The 20,636-nt window shown below is 44.0% G+C and overlaps 1 pseudogene; it reads right to left on the bottom strand.

Annotated features, from left to right (window-relative positions):
- Positions 1 to 639: 639 nt before the first annotated feature.
- On the bottom strand, positions 640 to 19,131 carry LOC146425616 (uncharacterized; annotated as a pseudogene).
- Between the last annotated feature and the right edge of the window lie 1,505 nt (positions 19,132 to 20,636).

The raw sequence follows: 20,636 nt of genomic DNA, 5'->3' as shown, positions 1-20,636 counted from the left end.
CTTTCAGGAGTCCTACTGCAGATGGGTTCTCTGACAGTCCAGGCAAGGTGTTCAATTGCTTAATGCCCTCTGTCTCCACAGCAGCTATCCCAAATGCCCACTTGAGTCCCTTTGGGTCTTTGAAATATCCATTTCAGAGGAAGTCTATACCCAGAATACATGGAGCCTCTGGGCCAGTAACAATGGAATGTTTTTTCCACGCTCTTCCAGTCAGGCTAACCTCAGCTTTCACCAGGGTCAAGTCTTGTGATCCTCCTGTCATGCCAGAAATAGAAACAGGTTCTGCCCCCACATGTCACGATGGGATTATCATGCATTGTGCACCAGTGTCTACTAAGGCCTCGTATTCTTGTGGCTCTGATGTGGCAGGCCACTGAATCCACACTGTCCAAAAAATACGGTTTTCCCTGGCCTCTACCTGGCTAGAGGCAGGGCCCCTCTAACACTAGTGGGCATGCAAAAGGTTCCTTCGAGGGGATTGGACATGTTGACTGGAGCTACTTCCCTTCTGGTGGAGTTCTCTCTCTGAGTCTTGCCCTCCTTCAATTCACGCACTCATCGTGCCAGGACAGTAGTGGGTTGTCCATCCCACCTCTTCATGTTTTCTCCACTTTCACACAGGAAATACCACAATTCATGTCAAGGGAAGTATCTGTTTCTCATAGCTGAGGAATGTCTACGTGGGGTAACAGAACCTCTGATCTGTACTGCCGAGATTTGGAGAAGGCCCTTTTTAATCTCCTTACTGAGTTTCTCATGATTTTCTTCTATCTTATTTTCTAGTTTCTGCAGATGTGTTTCCACAGCTGAGATTCTTGTATTCATTGGGCTATGCACAGCATCTGCATACACTCGGAGCTTCCTTGCCATATCACACACAGTCTCATGCCCGTCATCTCTCTTCATCATTGCTAAAGCAGAAGCATACTCTGATGGCTCAAGCCATATGAGTTTCCGCCACATCATAGGTGTACATTCTACCGCATCTGGGTCCACAAGCGGGTTTCCTCTGTCCTCTGGGAAGACAATCTCTACCACTGCCATTTCTCTCAAGCATTGAATCCCTTGTTCTATGGTCCTCCACGGGGTTTGTTGTATATAGAGATCATTGGGGCATAGGTATCTTTCTCTCGCACCTCTGATAACTTGCCTCCAGAGGCTGCAACAGTCAGTCCCATCCCGTATAGTTTGGTTGATATCTGGTCATGTGACACAGTCCCCAAATGCCTTGCCTCAGTAGGATCTAGAAGTGTAACACCACCTGCGGCATCCCAAAGATGGACTAACCAACTAATTATAGATTCATCATCTCATTGGACATAATCTTTTCTTAGGCTGTGAAGGTCTCTCACAGTCATGGATTCGACAATGACTTCTGAATCAGTTGCTGGCTTTGAGGATCCCTCCCTGCTGTCACCTGGGCGATCAGTCTTGACTTGGGTTTTCTTGCTTCTCGTAACAGGAGCAACTGCCACCGGCTTAGGCTCCCTGACTTCCTGTTCTATAGGATCTGACAGTGTACGATAAGCATATGCCAGGGCCCAACATATTGCACTGCAGTTGTCTCTGCACTTCTCTTTCAGATACTTCCCTACCTCAGCTGGTCTGGGGATTTGTCCAGGGGGAAATTCCCAGTCTATTGGGTCAGAGAATTTCTTTAAAGTTTTACCTATGTCCTCCCATACTCCACACCATTCAAATTTTCCCACATCTGGGTCAGGTGTCTGCCTCTGCTCAGCCCCTCTGGATTTCTCAGCCTTCATTCTGGACATGTTGAACATCATATACATGGAAACTACCAGGTGAAGCACCAGTACTACCAGGAAAATGGTCTCCTTAACATCCAGGGGAAACTGAACATTCTCAAAAGGTGATATACTGGATTTACAGGGAAGAAAATAGGTGAGGAGCCAGGAAGCTTCATCCTCTATTCCTCTAGCAGGTTGGGTAATATTACTAACAAAACCCCAAACAAGCTACTAAAACTAGGAGAGGACAGCAACAGAGCATGTACGTTTTTAACTGTTTCCAATACCTTTTTACAGATTGTCAGTATCACGCAAATCACTATAACAAGCCGGAGTCACGTCCCTGATCTGTGAAAATCATACATTAGGGACAAGATTGTCCCTACCTGTTGGTAGGGAAACAGGCCTATGTGCCAAACAGACAGTATCACATCAAACAACCTCCCATCAAACAACATGGTGACTACTGATAGCTGTAATCCAATACAAAGCATTCAAAACCAGAATGCAATTATTAGATTTTTTTTTCACCTTCTCTAGCCCCACAAAAGGTGGGCACCAAGTTTGTCAAGCCCCTTTAAGTTGGGTGCCAAATATTGTCTCGGATTAGAGACAAATTTCTCTAGGTGGAGAGCGCTCCAAACAAACGCCTCCCCCCGAAAGCCAAGGGCTTGGGTACCCCCTCCCCTCCCCCACTCACAACAGAATTTCTTAAATGAAAGTGAAAAAAAAAACCCACCCTATTTATTTAACAAAACACACAGAGTGCCCTGCAAGGCACAGGGGAAGGGGATAACAGGGGGAAAGGAGTTATAAAACCTGAGTAAACAGCTGGTAAGCTTTAGTGTCCTTTTCCTCAGATATAGTTTCCCCACTCCAGGGGCCTCCGGGAGGCTGGGCGGAGTTGCTCCAGTAGCTCCCTGGAGGATTCTTGTCTGCCATCCTCTGGGGCTCCTTGAGGATTTTCGGGCGAGAAAGTGAATTGGAGAAAAAGGTCCAAAAAGGAAGATAACAAAGAGGCACCCCCAGGGAAAAACTCGCAGTGTCAACAGCAGCCACCAGCCAGTCCCAGAAGTGTCTTTTCCTCCACCTCACTTCCCCCGCAGAGAGGCTTGGGGAAGAGTTTTAAACAACCCGCTCTCTTCCCATTGGCTGAATGCAGTTAAAGCTACAGGACCACATTTTCTGAGCATACGAACAATGATATGGGAATACACAGGATTACCATCACCCCAGGACAGTGATGCAGTCAATACACTGGAGGGAAGGGATAGTATTCAGAGGGACCTTGACAGGTTTGAGAGGTGGGACTGTGCAAGCCTCATGAAGTTCAACAAAACCAAGCACAAGGTCCTGCATCTGGGTTGGGGTAATCCCAAGTACAAATACAGGCTTGGCAGAGAAGGGATTGAGAGCAGCCCCAGGGAGAAAGACTTGAGAGTATTTGTGGACAAGAAGCTCAACATGACCTGGCAGTGTGCACTCGCAGCCCAGAAAGCCAACTGCATCCTGAGGTGTGTCAAAAGTAGTGTGACCAGCAGGTCGAAGGAGGTGATTCTGCCCCTTCTTACTCTGCTCTTGTGAGACCCCACCTGGAATACTGCATCCAGCTCTGGAGTCCTCAGCATAAAAAGGACATGGATCTGTTGGAGAGAGTCCAGAGGACATCATGAAGATGATCAGAAGGCTGGAGCACCTCTCCTATGAAGACAGGCTGAGAGAGTTGGCGTTGTTCAGCCTGGAGAAGAGAAGGCTTCAGGGAGACCTTAGAGCACCTTCCAGTACCTAAAGGGGGCTTACAGGAGGGCTGGAGAGGGACTTTTCACAAGGGTGTGTAGTGATGACAAGGGGGAATGGCCTTAAGGTGAAGGAGGGCAGGTTTAGATTAGATATTAGGAAGAAATTCTTGACTGCGTGGGTGGTGAGGCACTGGCACAGGTTGCCTAGAGAAGTTGTGGATACCCCATCCCTGGCAGTGCTCAAGGCCAGGTTGGAGAGGGCTCTAAGCAACCTGGTCTAGTGGAAGGTGTCCCTGCCCATGGCAGAGGGGTTGGAACTAGATGATCTTTAAGGTCCCTTCCAACCCAAACCATTCTAGGATTCTATGTTTCTAAAACTGTGGATGATTAAGGTTTCATGATTAGTAGTCCAGAACTGCATATGCTGTTTATTAAAAGAAACTCCAAACAAAACCCCCCTCAAACCAAAACAAAACTCATGGTGACTTTGCCAGTATTTCACCATATTTGGTTTTGCTTGTAGCAACTCCTGTTTTAAATCGCACTAATGCATTTGAGCTTCTGAGAGTGAATGAGCCAGATATTTATTCAGTGCTGTGTGGCAATGGCCCATTCCAGAAGGAAACTGAGACATGGAGGGGAGTTTTGTCAGGGAAGAAATCTCATATGGATAAATGACACTCCTCAGCAAAGCATGGCGACATATGTGTGTTTGTACTGACATTAGATGAATGCTGTTCATTCAATTGATTGCCAGTTCTCCCTTCTTCCAGTATTCCTCCAACTCTCCCTTTGGAAGGTCTAATCATCCAATGTAAGGCTCTTAAGAGGAATGGGCTGGTTTGAAGGTAAACCAGCTGGAGAAATTAACCACCACACAAATACCTTGCGAGAGATTTTAAGTTGTATCTACAATTTAATAGAAAGATTACAATAAATGCAACGATACAGAATAACTGGCTTAAATCTAAAGCACAACCTAGCCCCTCTTGGTCAGGGGTGGTGGTCACAGTCCGATTTAGCAGTGGTTGCAGTGCTGTTGAAGTGATGGTTGTGGTCTTGTTGAAAGCAGTGGTCCTGTGGAAATTTGGGTCCTCCTCAAGTCCAGTGGTGGTGGTTGTATCTCAAGTCCCCAGACCTCGAGATTATATACAGTGGTGTTCAGGTGGTACCTCCCCCAGGGCGGGGAGTTTCACAATGGAGTGATATAATCTTATGAGTCATAGGATATTTTTGGGAGTTCTTACTGACCTGGGTCCTTACAGCTATCCATTATGCTGCTGAGACATTATGGCCCATTAGCAGAGATGGTCCCCTCAGGGTGGTTGTAACTCTATTGGTGCTACCCTGGAGGAAGTTATCATTTGTTAAGATAAAGAGACATTACTCCACCCTTAACAGTTCATCAGAAGGTGATGTAGATGGTAGAATACATACTTTGGTTACACCCCACATTGTAACCCAGGACAAGGAGTGAGAGCACTTTTAAGATAAAAGATGTTGGAAAATAACTTCAAAAAAATACTCATACATTTGTGCATTTCATAAGTGTGACTTGCATATGTTTGCACACATGATACAGCACTAGGAAATAGCGCATGCATAAGCATTATACATTTAACCCCAAGAGGTCCTAAGAGATGTAAAATAGGTCAAAGCTCACAAGACTCACTAATGAATGGTCAGCGATAGTCCAAGCTGGTGCAGTACAGGGAATGGACTTTTGTTGTGGCCAACCAAGGCAGTTGGTGGCACTCCCTCAATAGGACACTTCACTCTTGGTATGGATTTCTTGTGTCAGGACTGTGTGGCAGGACTTTCCCCCTACCACAGAAGAGCTTACCTGTTCTGTCCATTAGCTGGTGTGATAGCTCCGGACATTCTCCCTCTCACATGCATGGGTGAGATAACCCAGGCCGGACATCTGTCATAGTGAGTTATCTCTGGCACCAGAGGGGTGAAATCCCCAGCTGACAATAAACATCTTGCCTTGAGAATAAGATGTAGGGAGATAAGCTGGAGTTTCTGACTGACAGATGCTTCACTTTACAAACCATTAAAGCTACACTAAACTTTAAAAAATCAGAAGTCTCCTGCACATTCCCTGGAAACGTGTAGGGCTTTTCCCCAAAGTTTGGACACATCTTCGTGCTTACTTTCCCAGGAATTGAGTAAAAGGATTCTACGTGTATTGCATCATCAATTCGGTGGTAACCTACATTGACTCATAACCTATACTATTTCTTTGCTAGCTGTAATAAGGTACCTTTTATCGTGCACTGTATTTCTATCTGCTAATAGTTCTGTTTATCCTGTGGAGTAAGTAAGTCTGTTTAAAGTCTTCTGTCTGTTAATCTTGTGTCTATTCAATAAATAATTCATTTTATAATAGACCTAATTGTCCATTCTTAAGAACTTGGGAGCATGAGCCATCTGGGGTGCAGGCTTCCTCAAACAAAGCTACTGCCAGAAATCTGAGTCAAAGGCAGGACTTGTCTAAACTCTCACTCCATTCTTAACAGACTGCAACCATCTCCTCCAGAAAGAGGGAAAACTCTTCCCTTGACATCCTGATATTTCTAGATTGTAAAATCACACATAGGCTTTAAGGTTATATGGCAGGACTGTTTTCTACCATATGCACGACCACTACATAGCACCAGAGAACACTGAACTTTTCAAAAATGGCTAAATGCTGTTACAACACAAATAAAAATTAAAAAATAGCAACAATGCAATGGCACCTGCACCAGAACACTAAACTGAAACAAACTGCAATTCCTGAATGCCTAAGAGCAGTAAATGATTCTCTTGTCCCTTGTATCACAGATTTCTTCACTGAATGTAGGTGGGTTTGCTCCATATTTCATCTCCAGCAACATACAATGAAGTTGCAAATGGCATTACTGAGCATACCAAAATGTCCACACAGCAAAGACAACACTGAATTTGTGATATAAATCTATTTTCAGCTTTCAACTGAATATTTAGGATGTCTCCTCTTATCTCTGTTATATATTATTTTCATATTGTGAAAGATTACAAATACCAAATGAAAAGAGCAATTAGTCTATGGAAGTGGTTTCCTGGGACAAAGCTATATGATCTTATGGGGCTTTTTTTCTTTTACCTCTTATTTTCTGATTAGTCAATCACTGTTTAGCCACCACAGGGAAATGTAAGGCGAATTAGGAGAAAGAAGGTCAAGACTATCATGGAAAAGTTTAATCCCCCCTCAGTGAGAACTGATCAATAGTTATGGCTAGACTCAAGTGCGGACCTATGTTTGCAATCCCAGTGAAGGTCAAAGGCAGAGAGGATAAAAAGAGATCTTAGACAGCGTAATGGTTTAAAAAGCATTTTAAAAAGTTTTAAAAGTTTAAACAGTGTGGCAGGACATTCTCCCCCTCTCCCTCTACCACATGGCTGGTGCATAGATAACTCAGGCTGAGCCAAAAGCCCAGCAAGGGGTTATCTCTTGGTGCCTGAGAGTCTGGAGCCTCCAACCCAGAATCCACATCTTGGTATGGAGAGCAGATGTGGAAAGAGATGAAAAGAATAAGTACGTCACTGAAAGACACACTTTTACACTATAAAAGACACACAAATCATCACAGAGGCAGAAGTCTCCTACACACACTCTGGAAATGTGAAAAGGTTTCTTCCCGGAGTCTGGATCCAAGCTCTGCTGCTTACTTTCCTGGGAATTGAATGAAAGGATTCTGAAGTATACTTCACCACCAAATTGGCATTGGTAAGATACATTGGCTCCTAAGTTATATTATTTCTTGCTAGCTATAATAACAGGTACCTTTTCACATGCTGAATTCTCTCTACTAGTAGTTTATTTTATTCCTGTGTAGTATATAGTTTTGTCCCAAGTCTTATGTCTGTTATTTTCTGTGTCTAATAAATGATAATTTATGTCATATTAGACCTAATCGGCCATTATTAAAGAACTTGTGAACGAGACCGGGTCTTGGGGTGCTGGCCACCCCAATAAGAACTATTGCCTGCTGCCAAAGGCCTAGGCAAAAGGCAGAGATTTATCTAAGCTCCTGTCTCCATTTGTAACAAACAGCAAATCTGATGGAGCTCCTGCTGCAAGTTCTACCACACCATCTTATGTTTTTATCAGCATGGACAATAAACTGAAGGAAAATAATATGAAATGGCCTTTTTTTTTTACTAATTATATTTCCAAGTAAGCCTGGTGGGGATCATGCCTCTACTTTGGAAACTCATTTGGGTTCAGCAGTGTTGAGAATTTCAACAATTTGTTGAATCTGAGTGAAATATATTAAATTGGAAGTACAGGTTTAGCAAACATCTGTTCAAAAAGCAAAAAGGCTACAAATCCAACTGTTACCAAACTGTGAAATCATAAACTTCCACTAAAAGACTGATAAAGCCTTGTTAAAAATTTTGAAGACTTTTAATCCTTGTCTTCTAGTACACAACTTCCTTAATGCAATAAACACTGGAACATTTGATGGAGAATTTTTTTATTATTTGTCTGGCATGTAGTAAACCTGATACAACCAGTGACTATTCAGTCTCTTTTTCAATATGTTTTGGTGTCTCATTTCTGGGTGTCACAATTGATCTGATATAATACAGTATCATGAATGGGAATGTTTTCATTGGGTAAGCTCTCATTTTAGACTCTTTTTCACTGCTATAGTCCAGATACTGGTCTCGGTGAGGGAAATGGAAATGTCTAGGTGGCTTAAGCCTGAGCAGTCTTTGGAACTCAGTTACAAGTCAATAAAAAACTTTAGAGCCTTACTTTGGCAGCTCATACAAATTCTCTGCTCCCTCTGTGTTCTCAGCTGATTCTCTTTTCATTTTGGAGGCTATGAATTTTGGGGTTTTTTAAGCTCTTTTTTTAGCACATCACAATGTCATCCACCACTGGTTGGTTTAGTAAAGCTCATCCTTTTCCGATACCTAGTGTGAAATCTACTTTGTGATAAATACCTGATGGTGCAGGAGCTCTGGGCTTGCTCCCAAGCTAAATTCATTTATATTGAGCAAAACATCTGCCTCTGTGTCATCACAAAAGCAGCTCCATTTTGTAAAGTACAATTCAGTCTCTCAGACAAGATTCAGATTCCTTTTTTTGCCCCTCTGCAGGAGAGGAACAGATGTCCTTAGCAGCTGAAAGGAGCTTCTTCCTTCTTCATCTACCCAGCTTATATTTCCAAGTCATGAAACCTAAAACTCTTCAGAGTCAGTTGTTGAGGGTTTATTGCTTCCATTACACCAGTTCCTTTCCACAGCCACTCAGTGCTCAGGATAATGACTTTACATGACACCTGCCAACTGAAAGTGACAGATTTACACTGGTATTGTACCCAGGATTTCCATATATTCAGCACAGTCATCACCATGATGGATCCCTCTGGATCAGCAGTACACCACAGCAGTCATGGGACACAGACCCAGCTCCACAACTTCCCATGCATATGATCCTTCTCATCAGCAAATGGTTTTTGTACGCTTTTTGAGCCAGAGCAGAGATTCTCCACTCTGTAAAGCGACTGTTCTCCCAAAGGCTGGGCAACAACTACCATCCCACAAGATTAGACACCAATAAGAGGGACCTTGCCAACAGGTATTATAATTGATGCTGTTGCAGAATGTAATGGTGAGATTTTTTGAGGAAGCACAACAAGCTATGAAAGATAGGTGAAGGCAGGACAAATATTAAAAAAAATGTTGTGCAACAACTCAAAGACTTTTAAAGGTTTTGGCTTAAGACATGGACAACTTTCTTGTTGATCTCTCCAGAGTCTGGATGCAGACTGGCAGTCAATTACAAAAAGCCAGAGAAGTTATTGACTCAAATATATTTGGTGTAAATGGCAAGTCCCTCTTTGTTCAGCATTGAAATTTAAATGCAGTAAGGTAAAATAGTATTAAGCAGAGTTTACCTGAAGAAGCTGAAGAATCAAAAGTACTTCTGTTCTTCCTATTTGTCCTGAAGGGCTGAATGTCCTTTTCCCTGTAAGTTCCAAAGCCTTCAAAACTTCTTCTTTTATTCCCACTTACATCATTGTCCCACTTCTCACTTGAGGAATTCATTTCACCAAACATGTCCAGGGACTCTGACCTTCCGTTACTCTCAGTATTACCAGAGTATTTCTTTGCGCAAGAGTCAATGGGATCATTGCTTGAGTCACTTTTATCTTTAGTCTGTGTCCACTGCTGAGCATCAGAAAATGATAACATAGACAGTGTATCCATTTCAAAGTTACTCTTTGAGCCTTTGTGTCTGGTTTCACAATGCTGGTGCTTCTGCTTCTCCTCATGTTTTCTTTTCTCATTGAGCAAGGACAGGTCTTTATCTGAGCTTCTTAGCCTTTCATTGATTGCATGGCTGGAGAAGCCAGTGGACTTGCCAGCAAAGAGACCACTCAGATCTTCATGTGTCCCCAATATCTGTTCATCCTTATGCTTGTACTTATGTTTGTGTTTCCTTTTGTGAAGTCGGCCACTTGAAAGGCTTGTTCCTCCAACCTTTGGAGGAGCCAAAGAGGTCTGCATATCTCCAAGGCCCATTCCCACAGGGGTTTGTAGGTGCACTCCATGTTTTGCTTTGTGTTTGGCAATGGTGGACATCTTCATATGAGAGCTTGCATGGAATTGGGGTGGGGGCACAGTAGGTCTCATAAATGGGGAAGCCACTCCAAGCATGTGAGACAGGTACAGAGGAGCTGGATACTGACCATAGTAACCAAGATTCATCATAGGCATTGATGTGTAAGGCATTCCATAGGGTGCATAGTAACTCCCACTGGGAATAGGGTAACTGAACCCTTGTAAAAAAGGCACCTTTGTCATGGTGTCATTGGTTTTGGCAGGTCTGCCACGCTTCTTAGACTTCATATCAGAGGTTCTGCGAAGATAGAGCAATGGGTCATACTGGATACATGGCAAAGGGCAGTAGTGATCAAAATTAATCCTGAAGATGCTGGGATATGGATTTTCATGATAAAATGTATAACTTTTATGGGAGATCCTGAACACTTGAAACTTATTGATGAGTTCCTCAAGGTCTGCCAGAAACTGGAGGTCATTTCTGTTCTGCAGGCTTTTCCTTTTCCTCTTGTGCTTTGGCTTTTTAATACCCTCCTGAGAGAGAAAGCTATCCATAATGAGATGTTTCTGCTGGTGACCATGCCTGTTCTTTGTGCTGGTGTCAGATGGGATAGCCTCTGGATTGTCCAGGGTGTAGAAATCAAAGGAGTATCTCTGACGGGATTCTGAGCTTTTCTTGGCTTGGTCAGAGGAGGTACTGTTGTTGTCTGTACCTATCCCACTGTCACTTGGTATGGTTTCCTCACTGTGAGACTCGCTCACTGGTGACAACGTGACTTCTTTCAGAGAACCTATTTCACAGAGGTGAGAAGGTGAATTAGCCATTAGCCTGGGTGGAGACAGCTTCCAAGTTCTACTGCGCATTCCTTTCTGGGTTTTTGTAGGAAGAGCACTGGTAGGTTGAAGATTTGGCATAGTTTTTAACTCTGAAAAATTAGTTTCAGTGCTTTCAGGGTTGAGGTTGCTGTTAATCCCCACCAACTGTGTTGAAAGCAGATGAATAGCGGCTGGTGATGATGCCACAACTGACTGCAGATTGGAAGGCACTGCTGGGTTTTCTGGCTGGCTGGAAACAGGCTTTGAGTGCTTGATGGCTGTCTTAGGTTCTTCTGGATGAGGCTGCAGCTCTGCCCTTGGCTTTCTGCCCCTTTTTTTACCAATGTAGATTGTCCCTCTCTTGCTGACATTGATCTGCTTCCCTAGTCTAGCATCAATGGTGGTTGGCCCAGCAGTAAACAGGGTATGGACTTTTGCTTTCAGAGCTATGCTGCTGGAGCAAGAGGACAAGATCTGATTGAGAATGTTTTTCCTCTTGAGGGTTTTCATTTTATTAATGGTTTTGATGGTTTTCTTATCTAAGACCCCAAGCTTCACGACCCTTCTGTGAAACTTGAGTTCACTGATGGACTTGTCCTTTCCTGGAACCATCTGGGCCAACTTGGGCAGATTCCTTCTCCTCTTCCTTTTCTTTTTTCCTGGAAATTCATGGTTGATTGGACTCACTGGGCTGGTGGAGGTTCCCTCATGAATGGTTTCAACAGTGAGCAAAGGCTGTTTCTTTGGTCGTCCTCTTTTTTTCTTGACAGGTGTGATCACAGTAAGACTGTCTGTATTGGTATAAAGAGGGCTGGATGGTATGATGGGATAGGCTGAAGGAGGCTCCACCATCGGCTTCTCAGATGTTGTCATGGAGGTCTCCCAAAGGATGGATTTAGGTTGGCTACAGGTCCATTGCTGCTTACCTACATGTTTGGGGTGCTGGACCTCACATAATTTGCCAGCTGTGGGAAGATCGGTGGGTATGAGAGTAGATGTCACAGATACAGATTTCTTGAGTCTGGTGGCACAGTTGGGGGAAGCTTTGTCAGTGATCACACCACTGTCAATAGCTACTAAGGGGGACTCATTTGCAATCACTTTTCCTGTCTTTGTGGCTCGAAGATCTCTTTTACTCCCCTCTGGCTGAGAGCTAGTCCTGTTTGCTACTTCACTGGTCATAGCAAGTCCAGAAAGCAGGCTTTTCTTCTGGATAGTTTTCTTTATGAAAGATTTTGTAGAGTGCCTTTTTTTCCTTTTGTGGCCAGATGTATCTGTTGCCAGAGACTTTATTGGGATAGTAATATGTACATTACCAGTGTCACTTTCACAACTGCTGGCAGAAATGGGATTCTGCTTTGAGGGTGATGTATCCAACACACTGTCCATTGAATAAGACTCCTTTTTTTCTTCCATGCTGTCATGGGATTTGCTGTCAAATGCTTTCTGAGCACTCTTTACCCATTCAATGTCTGTGGTTTGGATGGCTTGACTTAGCAAGTTGTTTTTGCAGGACTTCTTTGTACTCCCACTTGGCTGATTGGGGGCTTCCAGCTGCACACCTCCCTCTTGATCTCCAAGAGGCAAAAGCCCATTGCACTCGGAGGCACTGCTCAGCTGGACAGCCATGCTGATGCTGTTGGGTGATGGTACTGCACTGCAAATGGCAAGCTCTTTACTACCGGCTGACAGCTGCCCCCATGTGCTGCTGGTGCTGGACTTCTTTGCCTGGGATTTGCTGAAAGAAACTCCTGGCTCCAGAGTGGAGACCTTGGTGGCACTAACTGCTTCTCTACTGGGTTCTGTGTTAACAAAGCAACTTTGAGAAGCGGATCCAGTATTAGAGCTTGCTGACCAGTCAAGATGGTGCTGGTTGCTACTTTTCTGCTGGCGCTTTGGTTTTAAGGTGTCACTGGTGAAGTCTTGTTGGAGACCTGGACCATAGTGCAGAGCAGAATGTTTTTGTGGTCTGTCATAAACCTGGAAGGTAGCAGAAAATAAACAGAAAAAAATAGTTTATCAGTCCATTCATAACCCCTGTGTGCAGCTCTTTATTTTGTACAGTGAATGAAAACTCTTCTTAACCAGTGTTCTTGTAAGGGTTAGAAACCTTTATAAAGTCTTGTATTTGAGCCAAATTTGCATTTAGATTCATGCACTGTAAACAAGTTTTGTTTGGTTTTCCCACTCTAAAGAAAATGGAAATATTTCTATAGATGCAAAGTTGCTAAGGAAACATATTCTACTGATTTTCAATTTAAAACACGAGTAAAATCACAGAATCAATTAAGTTGGAAAAGACCTTGTCTTGCATGGGAGAGAGGAGATTTATGTGCTTTTGCAGTTTGACAGGCTTTAAGACAGCTAGTTCCCCAAGACTTAGTCTCGTTCGCAAGATTCTTTGATATCTGGCTGATTTGTCTAAAAATACCATTTATTTGACACAGAACATAACAAACATACAAACATAGAACAGATTGACACACATAGACACACAATGAATACATAATTGCAACACTATGGTAGCTAAAAATGCAATTATGGGGTAAAACTTTGCTTGAACTATAAAGATAGTTAAAAACGCAAGAAATGCTTGCTTGAACGATAATGCAAGTTAAGAAATGCTTGCTTGAGCTAGCTGAAATGCAAGTTAAGAAAGGTACCTATAAGTTAGCCGGAATAATACAATTTAGGAAACTCAATGATCTCACCAAATCCAGTTTTTGGAGCTGGGGATACATCAGCGTCCTCACTCAATCCCTCGGGAAGTAACCACAGAGCCTGCGTCCAAGCTCAGGGGAGAAAGCTTTTACTTCACGTTCCATGTAGAAAGCTTCTGATTTTACTGAGTTTTTTGTGGTGTTTTATAGGGAAAAGAGTGTGTATTTGCGGTCACCTGAAAATTATTCACATTCTCTCAGTGTCTCGCTCTGAGTTCCAGACGCCAGCACTGATAGTCAGGATTAAGCCATTGACTTAATCTGAGCTATCGATCTTGGCTAGTAATCAGGGAGAGAGAGAAGGGGGGGGGGTGTCTGTCCTGCCACAGACCTCTGAGATGATTGAGTCCAACCTATGACCAAACACCACCATCTCAACTAGACCATGGCACTAAGTGCCACATCCAGTCTTTCCTTAAATACCTCCAGGGCTGGTGACTCCACCACCTCCCTGTGCAGCCCATTCCAATATCTAATCACCCTTTCAGGGAAGCAATTCTTCCTAATGTCCAACGTAAACCTCCCCTGGTGCAGCTTGAGGCTACGTCCTCTCATCCTGTCACTGGTTGCCTGGGAGAAGAAGCTGATCCCCACCTGGCTACAACCTCCTTTCAGGTAGTTGTAGAGAGTACAAATATTCCCTTTCAATGGATGAATGGTGCAACTCAGCTTCCTGGTGAGAATTCCTTTTTCCCAAAAAATAATCCTTCACAGAACTTGAGGTTCAACAACAGCAATTAAGCTCATTGTTGCAAACAAGAAAAATGCAAAATTATCTCTGTAGTTGCTAACAAACAAGAGGAAAACCCATGGGTCCACTTCTCTATGAAGCCAGAATCTGCAAAGATTTACTTGCTTAAATTTCCCCACAAACTTAGGGCTTAAAATCATATGCATAGCATCAAGTGTGTGAGACACACTTGGCAGGTTCAAGATTTGCTTTACTCTCTTTCCATTTTAATAATCTGCTATTTGCAATGTTGGTGAGAGGTATTTTCAATATGATTTAGAATTTTCTGACAGGAGCTCTTCAAGCCACAGAGGTTATGGCAAAGGCAGAATTATGCTGAAGACTGTTTGTAGCAGGATGTTCCCCGCCACAGGAGGGTTTATCTGTTCTGCCTATCAGCTGGTGCAATAGCTCAAGACATCTTCCCCCTCACATGAATCTGCTAATTGGTGAGATAACCCAAGCCAGACATCTGTCCAGTAGTGAGTTATCTCTGGCGCCGTGGAGGTGGCATTCCCAGCTGACAAGAAACATCTTGCCTTGAGAACAAGATGTAGGGAGATAAGCCTTGAATTTATGACTGACAGATGCTTCACTTTACAAACCATACAAGCTACACAAAACTTCCACAAAGCAGAAGTTTTCTGCACATTCCCTGGAAACATATAGGGTTTTTCCCCGAAGTTGGGACGCTACTTCGTTACTCTTCCAGAAGTTGAGTGAAAGGACTCAATGTGTACTCCACCATCAATTCAGTGTCAAGTTACATTGACTCCTAATCTATACTATTTCTTTGCTAGCTATAATATAGGTACCTTTATGTTGTGCACTTTTATGTAAATCTACTAGGAGTTCTTTGTTTTAACCTGTGTGGTAAGTAACTCTGTTGAAAGCCTTTTGTCTGTTAATCTTGTGTCTATTCAATAAATAACTCATTTTATAATAGACTGGATTTGCCATTTTAAGAGCTTTCAAGCCAGGGCAGTTTAGGTGCCTGAATTTAAGCTGCTGCCAAAAATCTGAACCTAAGGCAGGGCTTGTCTAACACTTTCATTCAATTCATAACACTGTTGCAGAGCAAAAGAAAGTTTCCTTTTTTTTCCTTGCTGGGCCTCCTTCATCTGAAGAAATTATGTTTGCTACAGCTGTAACTTTTTGAGAAGGCTCTTAAAGCAGAAACAATTTTTTCTTTTCCTTTTTTTAACTGGCCTCTTCCAGTAATTTGTTTTCTTCTGTTACATTTAGGAGGTTTTTTTTGTAAAGCTCTGGATCAAACTGTACAAGTGATTTTGTATACCTGGTACTGCAAACAACTGTTCCAAGCAAACTATAATGACACAGTTCTGAATGCCAAATAAATGATGGAAGACTTAAATGCGTAACCAAGAAAAGAATAGAAAACAACTGCTAAGTGTCTTGTGTTTATGCAAACACCCTGTTACAATTAAGTTTCTATTAGTAGTGTTACATTAGATGCCTGTTCAGGGCGTTTGCAACAGAAGTTTTGGGGCAAGGAGGCTGTCAACATAAGAAGATTTTGACCTGGGAAATGAGATGTCCCCAGTTCTTAGCAATTTCAGAGGGATTTTAAAAGGACTAAATGCTCCCAAGCCCATGGTGCATTATCTAGTGACCACTAAGCCTACACGTTATTGGCAAATTAATGTTGAGATACCCTTCATGAACATGTAAAAATGGGCATGTGACTTTTCTGTTTATTAGCAATAATAATGAAGCTGTTCTGGTCCATCATCTGAGGAGTAATCAGGGACTCTTAAATCCTGTGGACAGTTCAGCTGTTGTGCACATGGACCTGCCATGCTCAGGGAAAACAGAGATTTCCAGGAATTGTGGAGTAAGAAAATGAAAGCATGCAGCTGCAGTGAAGCTGCAGATGTTTTGGGTGACACATGGTTTCTCCAGCCTGAGAAAAAAGCCAAAAGCATAAACAGCCCTCAGGGAATGAATCACTTGTTCCTCCTCCTCCTGGCAGTGACCTCCTGCGTGAGCCACACAGCACATAGTGGCCATGATGCCCTCTTTCAGAAAATGGAGCCCATCTGTGCCCATGTCCTTGGGATGAGGCCAGGGAGGGTTTGAAAGGAAACCAGCAGCACTGGCACTGGAGTTTGATAGCTTGTTATAATTTAAATTTTTTTAAACTGACCGCAAAGCTCCTGAGCTTCATTTTGCCTCAGCCATTTGGGGCTTCTCCTGTCCCCTGACCACCAGGCTGGGTGTGCTGTTATCTGGGCATGAGGAGATGTGTGGGAGGTGGCTGTTCCCTGGTGAGGTCCCAGGGGGATGGAGGTGGGTGCTGTCCACCCAAGCCTCACGCGAAACATCATCTTCCCAAGGTACCATAATTTGTGAAATGGAAAAGCTCTGGAAATGCTAGGCTGAGGCCTCTCATGGCCCCCAGGACCCACTCCAAGACAGGGCCAGGATGTTTCTGCACAGATCCTGGCCTTATAGCTGCAGTTAAAGGAACTCTTTACACTCATGGTATTTCCAAAATGCTGAGCCATGAAACTAAATGATCTGAAAAATTTCATTTGGAGGAGAAAAAAAAAAAAAAAGGTATTTATGGCAGTTAGTTAAAACACACCCTGGCAACACCTCAGTCCCTTCAAGTCCACCACATACACAGAGATCTAAAGTTTAAAGGGAGCAATAACCTCTGATCTATATTTTAAGGCAGTTAATAAGGCCTCAGAATGGAGAGGCCAGCTATACATCAGTGGTGGATGCTGATATATCACTTGGCTCCTCCCGCCTCATTTCCTCAGCCTGCGCATTATAAAATGATGATGCAACTTCCAACACATCCCTAATGATAGCCCTGTCATTACTCCAGCAGCACGGGCCACCACCACATCAATCTTAAAATTCCTGGAAAAGATATACCTATGCCATCAAAGGTGCCAACTCTGGAGGCATTTAATCACACTGATAAGCACTATGATTTCAACAGGCCTTCAAAAAATGACCAGTCTGCAGGATCAGGGAACTCCCATTTTCAAAGCAGGATGTCAGAACTATATAGCTGCCCAAGCTCATAACAGTCCACTTTGTTTCCTTATGCAACTTCTTCCAGAATAACATTTACTATTTGCTCTACCTTGCCAGACACATCCATATCACTGCAAAATAATTTGTCTGCAGCACAGCAACCAAAGATCATTTGGCTGTAGCAGGTTGGGTTTCACTGGCTGCAATGGATATGCGGGGACTGTTTACCTAAAAGCACTACTAAACCAGTTGAAAGTAATGCAGACAAGTGTATTTTATTCCTCATGTATCCACCTGGCTTGCTGTCTGATCCCATTGGTCCTAATGTTTAGGTTTCAATTTTCCCTGCTGGCTGAACATCATCCTGAGAAGTCAACAAGCCCTAGCTCAGCTAAGCTAAGCTTCTGCTGAACTTGTGGAGGATGCCAGAGCTGTCAGTAGGGTGAGGGCAAACAGGACTCTTCAGAAACTTCTGTTTTGATGCCTTTCACACAAATTCATTATTTTATTTATCACTAAGTGTGCAATATACTGCAGACCATAGGTCTGAATGTCCAGGCCAACAAGAAGGGCTCTTTCAAATACATCAGCAACAAAAGAAAAAAAAGGATAATGCGGGGCTATTACTAAATGGAGGGGGGACCCTGGTAACAGGGAATGCAGAGAAGGCAGAGTTACTGAATGCATTCTTTGCACTGGTCTTCACTGACAAGACCACCCCTCAGGGATGTCTGACCCAGGAGACCAGGGTAAAGGAATGGTGGAAGGAAGACTTTCCTTTGGTCAAGGACAACTGGGTTAGAGAACACCTAGGCAAACTTGACATCCGCAAGTCCATGGGCCCTGATGGGATGCATTCACCAGTGCTGAGAGGGCTGGTGAAATGTCAGCCCAGTCTTCAAAAAGGGCAAAAAGAAGGACCCAGGGAACTACCAGCCAGTCAGCCTCACCTCAATCCCTGGAAAAGTGATGGAGCGCCTCATTCTAGAGGCCATCTCTACCCACATGGATTACAAGGTGATGAGGAGTAATCAGCATGGATTCACTAAAGGTAAATCATGCTTGACCAACCTGATTGCCTTCTACGATGAAACAACTACCTGGATGAGGAGAGAGGAGTGGATATTGTTTACCTCGACTTCAGCAAGGCTTTCAACACTGTCTCTCACAACATTCTCCTAGGAAAACTCAGGAAGTGTGGGTTGGACAAGTGGACAGTGTATTGGGTTTGCACAGCCTGGTTTTGGCAGCGGGGGAGCTACAGGGGTGGCTTCTGAGAGAAGCTGCTAGAAGCTTCTTCCATGTCTGGCAGAGCCAATCCCTGGCAGCTCCAAGGATGTGTGTGAGATAGATAACTGTATACTCTTGCTCACAAAAAGACGCCTCCTGCGTGGGGCAGGGATTGGTCAGCGAGATGTGTGGACACTGCATGGTGATTGGATGGGAAGGTGCGTGATTGACAGGTGCGCAGCCAATCCCTGCCTACCCTACCCAAATGGAGCCTTTGGCTTTAGCTGTGCACCTCTGGGTTCCGGGGGCGGAAGCAGGAGGTTGCTTTAAATGCGGTTCGTGTGGTCACTTTAAAATAGACTGTCTGCAGAAAAGGGGGGAGGGGGGGGCAAAAAGACCTACTATGGCTTGTCCCCAATACGGAAAAGGGAAACATTGGGCAACTGAGTGTTGCTTTCCCTACAGTGTAAAATGCCGGCGGCGCAGGACATGGAAGAGATGGCTCTGGCCGTGATATCATCAGGGCGCATCATGGCGACGGCGCTAGGCTGCACACTGAGCATGGCAGCCGAGCTGCACAATGTCTATAGCATTATTACATAGACCTACATGTTAAAATTTGTCTTGACTATTGTCAGAAGATACTAACTTTCAAACTGCACTTACAGACTTTTCTAGGCAATTGCTTATTGTCCTGGGGTGATGGTAATCCTGTGTATTCCCATATTGTTGTTCGTATGCTCAGAAAATGTGGTCCTGTAGCTTTAACTGCATTCAGCCAATGGGAGGAGGGCGGGTTGTTTAAAACCCTTCCCCAAGCCTCTCTGCGGTGGAAGTGAGGTGGAGGAAAAGACACTCCTGGGACTGGCTGGTGGCTGCTGTTGACGCTGCGAGTTTTTCTCTGGGAGTGCCTCTTCGTCATCTTCCTTTTTGGACCCTTTTCTCCAATTTGCTTTCTTGCCAAGAAAACCCAAGTAGCCCCGGAGGACGGCAGACGAGAATCCTCCAGGGAGCTACTGGAGCAACTCTGCCCAGCCCCCGGAGGCCCCCAGAGTGGGGAAACTACACCTGAGATAAGGACACTAAAGCTTACCACCTGTTAACTCAGGTTTAATAACTCCTTTCCCCCTGTTTTCCCCTTCCCCTGTGCCTTGCAGGGCACTCTGTGTGTTTTGTTAAATAAATAGGTTGTTGTTTTTTCACTTTCATTTAAGAAATTCTGTTGTGAGTGGGGGAGGGGAGGAGGTACCCAAGCCCTTGGCTTTCGGGGGAGGTGTTTGTTTGGAGCGCTCTCCACCTAGAGAAGTTTGTCTCCAATCCAGGACACTTATATAAAAAATGCCACTGCAGCATGACCCCCGGCGACAGATTTATGGATGCATCCAGCAAAACCAGCAAAACTGCAGTGGTGTGGTGTATAAGTAAGACTGCCTGGATTATATTATTTTGTTTGGAGCTCGTGACCAGTCTGTTTTGTGTTAAAGTTTTGTGCAAAGATACCTAGGTTCTTTCTATAGTTGTAAGTACCACCCTGTCCTAGGTCGCAATATAGATGTAGTTAAGTATTCTATTACCACCAGCTGTGGGCCGTTAGCTGTTACCAGCTGCTAATGACCCACCCCGGATGACAGGCAATGGGCCATCAGGGACCCACCGTGTGACCCATGGACTTATCTCATCCCATTGTGGGATGCTCTGCCCAGGAGGGAGGAACCAGGTGTTCCCACCTGGATATAACCTGGCCTTGGAACTGCCTGAGTTAGCCCTGTCTACTGGGTTCCCAGAGGACGAGAGCTACCACTGGATCTTCAGCTGGAGACTAGACCTTCACAGGATCACCGCTTCAACTGGACTACTTCAGTTGGACTGCTACTACCACCCTAACAGGGTGTTAGGTTGTATCTGACTTTGTCAGTGCTTTTTCCTTGTATTATTTCACTTATTTTTAATTTCAATCTGGACTTGTGATCTCCCACTGGTTTGTTTTCAAACCAATACATAATTTTGGTGCCCAACGTGGGGCACGACCTGGGGAAAC

The sequence above is a fragment of the Lichenostomus cassidix genome, chromosome W (genome assembly GCF_008360975.1).
Source record: "Lichenostomus cassidix isolate B80296 chromosome W, HeHo_3.0, whole genome shotgun sequence".
NCBI classification, from domain to species: Eukaryota; Metazoa; Chordata; class Aves; order Passeriformes; family Meliphagidae; genus Lichenostomus; species Lichenostomus cassidix.
This window is presented reverse-complemented; position numbering and strand designations above follow the sequence as displayed.